Genomic DNA, 11,708 nt, shown 5'->3' with positions numbered 1-11,708 from the left:
TTAGATTTTTTAGCTAGCGTGTTTATTAAATATTACCAATTCTAGTGTGTGTGTGTGTGTATAAATATATATATATATATATATATATATATATATATATATATATATAAATTATATATATATATATATATATAAATATATATATATATATATATTTATATATATATATATATATATATATATATATAAATTATATATATATGTATATATATATATAATATATATATATATATATATATATATATATATATATATATATATATATATATATATATATATAAATATATATATATATATATATATATATATATATATATATATATATATATATATATATATATATATATATATATATATATATATATATATATATATATATATATATATATATATATATATATATATAGGGAAAGGCGGGGCGCAGAACGGAAGTTCGTCATGTTTTACTTTAACAAAAAGAGTTTGCATATAAATAAGTAAACTTTTCTAGTTTAAAAGCGTTTTTTTATAAATTAGAGTCTCTATTTTGTTAATGTATTGAATCAAAATAATTTCTAAAGTTAACTTTTGCGTAGAACTTGATTTTTTATCATCAAGCCATGAGGGGCGAATTCGTCATTTACGGGGCGAATTCGTCAGTACAACTAAACTAATTGAAAAATATCAAATAATGATTTTGGCATAAATGAAAACCGTCTAACCGCGCAAGCACACAATATAACACGCTAAAGCAATAACAAAAATTATATCACTTTGACTATTTAAGAACTTACTGTACGTATATATGTCCTTTGCGCACAATTTGCGTATGTATCAACTTCAAAACATCGTTCACATGTCCACTGACTGCAACTTATACATTTAAGCCAATCTTCGTTTGCTTTTCCCTAAACAGCCAACAAAAAATAATACTGATAAACTAAAGTCTTTATCAGTGTTATTTTTTATAATAAAACCCCTTGAAGAACTTGGGTGATCAGAATCAGCTGAAAAATTTCTTCTGTTTTGTTTTTGACTGATTTATCTTTTTTTTTTGACTTCTATTTAACACTGACCACTTTTTTTATTCGAGCATTTTTAGCAGGAGGCTCTTTTATAAATTTAATATTATCTGGTAATGTAGTAAGAGCAATATGGCATTTTGAGTGAGGAGGTTCTTTTTCGGAGAAGGTACAATAGTCCTTAAAACAGATAAATTTTGGTCTCCCAGATGAATTATTGTTTTATTAACTATCTTTCACTGTATTTCTTAGGGAATGCAAACTGTAATGGTAAAACGCATTAAAAATCAATCCTTTTTTGTAAGTAAGTTGGGCCATAGTTTGATAAAAATAATGTGAAAGTTGCAATACTTTTACTGCAATGTACATTTGTACGCAAAGGAAATAAAACTCCATTTTCGTACAGAGTAACTCTGTACGAAAATGGAGTAAAACCATAAAATTTAGTGTGAAGACCAGAATAGGCTTTTTATAAAAAATGGTAGTGGTAACTGAAGAACTAGATTTGTAAAGTGTAAATTGCTTCATGCAAATAAATGATAAGTGTTTTTCTGTGTTAGATTCGGCATCTAACAAATTTAAGCTAAAACTTAAAGAAAGTATGTTTCTAAAATGGTTAAAACCAAGTTCTGTTTAGCTGCTATTTTTTATACATATAGCGTATCTTTTTAACCTATTCTTTTGCTAATTCCTATTTCTTTTTTATGAAATGATAACTTTCTTTAGTATGACTTTTAAACTGATTTTTTTATATATTTATAACTATATTGTTATTAGTTTGTACAAAAATAATTATATTTTGTATTGTTTTTTTAACATCTTTATAGGTATTTTAAAAAATTTTAAATATTTAATTTTAACTGAAGATGACTAGTGTTAGTCAAAACATGTACTGTCTTTTATTGAAAAAATAGTTTAAAAAATTAGAAAATTTGTCTTGTTTATGAAAATAATTACATTTTTTTGGTACTTAAAAGAAATTTTATATATATATATATATATATATATATATATATATATATATATATATATATATATATATATATATATATATATGTAATAAAATATATATATATATATATATTTATTATTGTACACTTATAATATTAAATGTATACTTAAATGGTGTTTAAAATTATAATTTTCATTATTTATCACCCAGAAGGTTTACAAGATCAAAAAAACTTTACGAATTTAGTGAGAAAAACTGGACAAAAATCGTTACAACTTATGAAAAACTATTCTACCTTACTGATTGTGATTAAAAATCCAAACATATTTACATAAATAAATATCAAAAAGCAGCGAGAGTACCCTATTATAAAATTTTTTTTTTTTTCCAAAATCCATCATGGTATAGGTTTGTTCAATAATATAAAAGATATACGGAGGAACATCTCTCAAGAACTTATAAATTAAGCATTGATGCCCAGGCCTAAATATAGTAAAATTATCTCTGATAACAAAGATCATCAAATTGAACCCTTAAGAAAAAAAAATTAAGAATAAAAAAAATATTGCTTTTTAAATGTATATATATATATATATATATATATATATATATATATATATATATATATATATATATATATATATATATATATATATATATATATATATATACATATATATATATATATATATTTATATATATATATATATTAATATAAATGTCTATTATAAAATATTTATATCAATTTTTGTGTTCACATTTGTTTATATTTAGATAAGAAAGCACTCAAAGCTGTAAGAGTTAAAAAGTTAGTTATAAGTATTATAATTCATCATTAAGTTCATTATTTATATTTAGAACAAGAAAAAAATAAAAATATTGTTTTTTCAAAATTATAAAACTGTTAAATACTTTTTAAATATATTTTATTATAGTCTATAGATGGTGTTCTATTGACGTCACGATGTAAACATTGGTTCTCCGACGCCATCTTGTAGGTTAAACAAATGCGCATTAGTTTAACGCAAGACTAATTACTTATGTGATTATGTGATTCCTATAAAAAAAAAACATTTAAAAAGTTTATTATTTTGAATAAATTTATGTAGAATTTAGTACTCTTTCTTATGATATAATTAATTTTTATTTGTTCAAACTAAAACTCAATATTAAATAACTTATTTTCTAATCACTGTCAAACAAGGTAATTAACCTTAGCAACTAAGTTATTTATAAATAATTTGAACAATAACACAATACAAATAAGCAAAATCACAAACTTAGAAGAATGTGTGAATTTAGAGACAATCAACACTCAAACAAAAAAGTTGCAGAAGATCCAAATAATATATATAATATAAACTAAAATACTTTAAACTTCAAAATTTATGTTTACCTTTAGCTGAAATTTCAGAACGTTTTTCATGAGGCATAGGTTTTTTATTTACAATTTAACTCTTCCATGGTTAATGTTTATAAATTAGTCTTTAAAGTTAAAAGCAGTGAGTTTAAAAGTAGCTGCTCTTTACATTGAACCATGCAGTTGAGAAAAGTATACGTATTTGATGAAAGTTTGATATAGAGGTCTTCATTGGTTTTAAGATATGTAACAAGTGATCTTGGGGCACTCAAATAAACACTTATAAAAGCATATCAAGCTGTTGCAGTATTATTTATGGCTTGTGCTGATTAAAGAAAAGAAAAAAATTGGAAAAAAGGCCACTTATCATTGAATAGAGTTGTGAAACCTCAAAGCAGTATAAATAGTATTCAGGTATTGTCAGAGAACTGTGAATCGTTTTAATTTGTGGAATGCAGATAAAATTATTGATTATAAATTAAAAAATTGATTTTACTTCATGGATTTGTTAGCAAAGTTTACATTACATTTTTTTTACATGGATTAATATACAAAACTGAAGTTAGAGCTTGTGCAGTTTTGTCTTATTTTATTGAATTCAATGATGAATCTTAAATTATTTTTGATGTCTGTAAACAAAAACAGCTCAAGCTAAGTTTTTACTCAAAATTTAAGATGAAGAAATCCTAATAGCCGCAAAGAAAGGGTTAGTTGATTAAAGCCAGCTGAATAAGAAGAAGATTCTTGCATTTTAAAAGGAATTTGAGTTTTTGTGAATTATTAGTTATTTTTGCTTTCATTTTTGCGTTTTCTCAAACCAAAGTTTTTCAATATGTACATGTACTTAAAAATATGCTCAAATTTACACAAATATGCTTAATCAGCATATTTAAAATTATATATAATTAACTTTTTTGAGAATTTTAAATTGTGTACCGTCTCTTTCATTATTAATTTAAAAATCTCTTTCAAAAACTCAACAAAAGTGTAGTTTTCTTTCTTTCTATAGGAACCATTACAATAATAATAAGTCTATAAGATATCAAGGTTAGAGAGGATAAACCTCAAAAACTTAAAATTAGTCGTAAATGTCCATGAAATCCTCCTCAAAAAAGAATCTTTAGCAAGTCTTCGAATTTTTATTTCTAAATCCATAATATTATTATTTTTTATTTCATCGATAGGAGTTTGGCTATTGTTGTAAAAATAAAGGAATATGCTCAAACATTACAGGCTGCTACTGCAATTCAGTATGTTACGAAATTACAGCTTGTCAGTGGGGTAGACCCGTATAAATTGAAATTTAACAAATAGGACAAAAATCATAAATCACTTCCTTTATTGGAGTACTTCCGTAAAGTATGCACATATGCTTAGCAGATATTGTATGCCTACAAATAATTTATTTATGGATGAGCCTAAATATATGTATTGTTGAAGCATAGAAGAAAATTATTAAGGAGCATCAATATCATAGAGATATTTACTCTGTTTCTTGTAATATTCTTCATAAACTGAACTAAAAAAAAAAAAGGTATAAAAAAGTTGCTGTCTAAAAGTATATAAAAATCCTGCTACATATAACATTTAAAGTTATATATATATATATATATATATATATATATATATATATATATATATATATATATATATATATATATATATATATATATATATATATATATATGTATATATATATATATATATATATATATATATATATATATATATATATATATATCGTTCATTGTTCAGGTGAGACACCTTTAGAATTAAAGTTAGCAGAGTATACTTTCTAGGATTTGGTTGGCTCTTTTTGTCTATTAACTGCTGCCATCCACTCTTAGATGACATCTCAAGCGTTTTATAATATTATTGCTTAATTTTAAATTTTGATTAAATTTTAATTAAATTTAATGAATTAAAAAATGCTAAAAGTGCATGCAGATTCCAATTGACATTTGCATGCACTACATAACCAATCAAGCATATTTTTGTAATTTTATTTCCTCAAAATAAATGAAATCATTGAAATTCATAAAGACAAAAATGTCATTTATGATTGTTTAAAAATCTTATTAAAATAACTGTTACTCCGTATGAAAACGAAATAGTGACAGTTGATGCCATGCCTTCTTTGTGATAAATTGAAGTTGACTCACTAAGTTTGGGCGACCTACAGTTCTCTTTTCAATTGTTCTTTTCCTTGCAACATCAACTTTTTTTCATTCTATTAAAACATAAAGTTATAATAGAATGAAAAGCTAAGGAAAGACATCTTGTCACCGTCAGGGTCTCAAGTAGACTTGAGCAACCGTTGACAAAACAGGTACTTGGCATAGTTTTACTAACAAGAATAAAATAATTTATAGATTCTATGTAAAAAAAAGCAATAATTTTACAAACGTTTCAAAACTTAAACACGCGTTTCAAATCTCTTTTAAATTGTATAATGAAAATAAATAAACCAACTTTTTATAATTAAAAAATATTTATTTAAACTTTTATTTTCGTCTATAAAATTCGAATTAGAAAAGTTGTATTTTATATAGTACGCAATTCTAATAAAATTTGTAATCTATATTATTTTAAATGTGCTAGTCCAGCATTTTTTTGTCAATTTGAGCATATTTTTGAAACATGTGTATTTGAAAATTGATCTCTCAAAAATCCAGATAACTTAAAGCGTTCAGAATCATATTAGTTTATAGTTTCAATAAAAGATTGTGTTAATTGAGACCCATTATTAAGTTTCAGTTGTTTACATTCATCGTTGAATTTAATGAAATTAGAAAAAAATTGCCCATGTCCAACACACTTTACTTTCAGTGGTAATATATGGCACTGTACATAAGGCCCACAACTAACAACATCTTTAAATGACAAAGAGCCACCTCTTCTGAGAAACTCATTGCACACTAATCAATGAAATGAAATAGATCTTCTAAACAGTATAAAAACCTGCTTGAAAATGGTTTAATACTTACAGATCTATTAGATATTTACTACTATCATTTATAGAAGTCCTTAAAATGTTACAACTTATTTCAAAAAAATTTAGATATTGATTCGTGTCCTTTTCCTACTTCTCTTAAAGCTAATGCAGATCTTACAATCAGTTTCGTCTACTATGAATACTTTTATTTGCAGCAGAATTTTAATGCAAAGAACGGTTAACTAATAACACTGCTTTTAAGAAAGCTTTTAAATTTAAAGTTTAACTCATGAACAGCACCCATTTGATAAGTTTATTTGTCAATAAAAAGTCTTTTTTATGAAAAACATTGTTGACAGCAAAACGATACACCTATGATTTCAACAATTTGAAGTTTATAATAAAATTACAATCATTTGAATCCTCTGCAGCTTGCTCAGGGCTTTAGCACGAGTGTTGATTGCCTTTAAAATGAAACATTTTTCTAAGTTTGTGGTTTCGCTTGTTGCTAATTATTATTTTTATTAATTATTATTAAATACTTTTAGTATACCAAAGCAATTTAATAAGTAATTCAGGATATTATTTGTAGACTTAACATTTTATTAATTCAATTTAATAAGTTATTTAACATGCTTAAACAACCAAAATGTGTTCACTGTGTCTAAGTTATGAATGTTAGTAAATTGACAAAAATATTAAAAAAAAAAGAATATTATGTGTTATAATGCTTAAAAGAAGATAATTAAGCCTATTTTTGAATGCTTTGGAGTACTTTACATACAGTTTACTTATTCGCACATTAATTATAAATTATTAGTAATGTTTGAATAATTAAACTGAATATAAAGTACTCTAAAGCATTCAAAGTTCTTGTTTTCAAAGCTGTATTATGATACAACTTTGAAAACAATTTATTTAATAGAGCAAAAATAAATTACTTATGTTGCGAAATAGAGAATTAAATTCTACATTAATTTATTCAAAATTAATCTTTAAAAACCAATTTACTTCAAGGTATCTTATCTAAATAATTGTAATTAAATACGTTATTGCTAATAAAAGCTCGCTTTGTTAAATTTTTTTCCATACTGCATGGCGGCCGCGACTTTTGACGTCGCGTGATAAAATACCATCTATCGAAGTATATATTCTGCCAAAAAAAAAAAAAAAGGGATTCAAGATAGGTATTGTATTTTGGTTTTTAACAATTTTTAACTTAAGCATGAGCAAAAAAAAAATGACTTTTTTTAAAAATGATAAAAAGTATTTCATTGATTTTATATTTATTTTTTTAGAGTTGACAATAGACCAGATTGGTAAAAATTATTTCATTTATAAGTTATGAGTTTTCTGTTATATTGTAGTTATATTTTATAATTTTTTTTAGCATGCTAAAGGTTAGACCTAAGTATAGATCTTTATTAATAAATTTTAAATTTAATTTTTGAAATGGTTTTATATTTAATAAAAAAATATCTTGATAAATTAAGCATTCATTAAAGAACAGAAAAGGTTTTTACTGTTAAATTGTTGAGTTCTTTTGTAAGTAAATTTAGTAATTATTTATTGGAATTTGGTTTTAAAGAAGTTGTAAAGATTTTTATTTATTTAATAATATATAAAAATCTAATTTTAAATTTGGGAGTAATGGCATAAGGCGCCATAATGGCATAAACAGGAATTTAGGTTTTCACCATTAAAATGACAAACAAACTGAAATTGGTTACATTGCACTTTAAAACCTATATTTGTCTTATACTTCAGTTGAAGTTTTTTTTTCTTGTAAGTATTTATTTATTGCTAAAAGAGTTTTTAACTATATCCAATGTTGTTGCTTGGACTTAGTTAAATCACTCATATTGAGTAACAACTTTAAGGTAATCATTGCACATAATGAGTGTTTTTTTATAATTTATTACTTTGTTAAATATTAATCTCTTTCCTTACTCAAAATTTTTTTTTATTTTTCATTTATTTTAGATTTTAAGTTGACTCGAAATGGAAAAGAAAGGAAAGACTGTATTTTTCTGTATTTAGACTGATTTACTTATATTTGTATTTATTACTTAACCAAAATATATTACTTAAAGATAAGTTTTTAAGCATATCTATATCGTAAATTTATGTAGGGATATGTTATATAATTATATATTATTATGTGCTTGTATATACTTTATCAAAATTGTTAATAATTTTTTTGAAAGTGTTCATTACTTTACTAACTTATTATATATTCGTGTGCTGTTGAAGTGAAACCTAAGTCACGGAAAATTTAATATTTTTAATATTAATCAAAAAAAGTTTGTTTTCAGAAAATATTTTCAAAAACATAAAATCGATTTTATATATATATATAATATTTGCTAGAATTAGTTTGTTTAAATTTTCATATGAACGAAATATAAACTGCAACATTACTTTTATTTACGGAAACTAACAGGAAAAGCTTGTTTAAATTAAGCAAGTTTTTCCCTTTAAACAAACCTGTTTAACGGGAAAAACTTGTTTAATTTAAACGGAAGTATCCATTTATTTACGGAAAAGTTCCGGCAGCTGCGATGACCAAACCTCCCGTTGTTTAACGGAAAAAACCAATTATATTTTAACGGAAAAAATCCGTTCGTTAACAGAAACTTCTGTTTACATGCGATGGATTTTTCCGTAAAATAACGGGTAGTTTGGTCATCGGCAGCTGCCGAAACTTTTCCGTAAAATAACGCGCTATATTTTTAACAGTGCAGAGTCTATGGAAAACTAAGTACATAGTCATGCTTGAACCTTTAGATTTAACTTTTATGGTATTGAAATGTGTATAGAATGAGTTATATGGAGTTCCTTTATGTGATGAGAGCACATAAACCAAAATAAATGTTTAATAAGAGTTCTACTAAATATTATTACAGTTTTTTTTTTTTTTTTTAATTATTTATTTTGCTAATTTTAAAAATGTTTACATTGCAAACACATTTATATAAACTATTGGCTGGAGCAAGAAGAAGGCGTATTCAGCCTTATCGCCGAGCCCCATTAAAAAAAAAAAAATAATAGCAATAAATTCTACATTACCGTAACGTAAAAAAATATATTAAATAACAAATAGAAATGAAAACCGAAAATAACTAATGTAATTAGAAATAAAAAATAGCTTTTTTTTTTTTTGCTAAAGAAGTGTTGAAAACAATTGCTAAAATGTTTAACAAATATATTAATAAAAAATAAAAAAGTCAAAAAAATAAAATATATTGAGGATAAAAGATAACAAGAAATGAAATTTCATAATTAATATAATCACTAGATAAATTATTAACATCATCAGTGATATTTTATATACATTTTATTTTACTTTAAATATTTTGTATTAATTTATATTAATCACTGATACAATTACATCTATTTTTTATTTGATAGTTTTTAGTTTAGAATAAACATTTAAAGTTGGATATACCCATAAATAATAATAATCGTTTTGATTCGTTCTTAAATTGCTCTAATGTAGTCTGTTTATTGTTAACAATATCTGGAAACTTTTTTAGTCTTCATTTAGTCTAACTGTATTACTTGATGTACTATAAGTACAGACTCCAATGATATTATTCACAATATATTGAGAGCGAAAGCTCATTTTGCATCCAATTTTTTAATTTGATTTTCGATTTAATTCACTCCCCAAGGCTATAAATTTAACTACAGTCATGGAGGCTACCTTAGTTGTGCTTACAACCCTCACTCAACTCTTTAACTCCAAAACACGAACCTTGACAAACAAGGCCGCTGCGCAGAGAAACAATATGAGCGCGACACTACCTAAGACGTGGTGGAGATTGAACTCGGAACTTCTTGCTTATGAGGCGAGCGTTCTACCACTACACCACTATCACATCTAACACTAACAGTTGATGTAGCTAATATAATCTTGTCTCCGTCAAACTCTATTGCAGTTTCTGAACAACCAGACTAAAAGGGCTTTTGACGCATTATTTTTATGTTTGTTGGAAGATGGTTTTTATTGCTTTCTGGAAAATCGAATCACTATCACTAGCAACGAAAGACTCATCTGAGTCACGAGAGACCACTTCATTCATTTCTAAATCAATTTTTTAATTCAATCTAAAACTTTAACTAATTCTTTTTTCTTCCTAAGATCTCATTCTTTCATATCTTTTAATTCTCCTTTCAACTTTTTGTTTTACATCAATGTCATACTTTTCACTAGTCACACCTCTACTCAATGTTCTTTGATCTTATAGAAAATCCAAATTTTCTATCACTGCAGCATTTGGTTTTGGAATTTTTATTGTTTATCTGATTTTGTTTTCTTCAATGTTATTTTGAGGAATATCAAATAAATTCTCAAGGAATTCTACAAACTGATTCTCATGTTTTTTTTGTTAATTGTGTTCGAGACTAGATAACTTGTATTTTGCATTGAAATGTACAATTTGTTTAGTTATTAAATTATTATTATCGATTAGTTGTTTTTTTAACAGAAAAATAAATTAGCTTAATTTTGTTTATGTTTTCTAAAATTGAAAACGTATTGAAGATAGCCGCTTTTAAAGTTGATATAATCAAAAGTCTTTATTTTAGATTAGATAAAGTTTAAAAAAAATAAACAGCAACAAACAATTAGTACCTAAATTGACGTTTTAAAATACATCAATATATATTATTTTTAAAATTTCTAATGTTTGGAACAATTACCAAGAAAAGTTTGCTAATATAGGGTAGACTGGGGTCGAAAGTAACAGGGGTCGGTTGTATCAGTGTGAATATCTCTGTACATACTATAGATAGGACGCCGCCATGTTCGATGATTTTTACTTACAATTGATGTCCACTGTTGCTTTAGTTTGTTTACAACCGGCGCACGAGTCGTTCGCGTATTCTGTGGTGCATGGTGTTTATTTGCGCAAAACTAACATTTTTACAGCGTATTTGGAAGACAATAATATAATTTCTGATTCAGGTGAGTACATTCTGTTTTGCTAATTTCAAAATATTGTTATTTTTACGTAATTTAGTGTGAATTTAGATTATCTTTACCACGGTTAATAAAAAAAGTATAATGTTAAACGAAAATAAATCTACCGGGGCGGTTGTATCAAAAAAACGACACAAAATTCCGGGGTCAATTGAACCGATACAACCGACCCCAGGATATTTTTAATATTTTTAATATCATTTTTAATATTTGTTATGGTTTATTTGCATTCGAACTGACAAAATAAATATTTTTTATGTTCGTAGTGGTTCTGTATTTTACTTGTAGGTAACAAAGTATACAGGTTTTATATTTTAAGTTTTTTTATATAATTTTCAGTAAATGTTGACAAGAGCACAGAAAATGTCAAAAAAAACTTATTAAATACATATTAAATTCATTGTTATAAACTAATATGGATTTTTTCTACCTCAGGATGCCCCAAAACCGCATAAAAAGCCAACCCCAATCTTCAT

Source organism: Hydra vulgaris, chromosome 08 (genome assembly GCF_038396675.1).
Source record: "Hydra vulgaris chromosome 08, alternate assembly HydraT2T_AEP".
NCBI classification, from domain to species: domain Eukaryota; kingdom Metazoa; phylum Cnidaria; class Hydrozoa; order Anthoathecata; family Hydridae; genus Hydra; species Hydra vulgaris.
Note: the sequence above shows the minus strand (reverse complement) of the source record.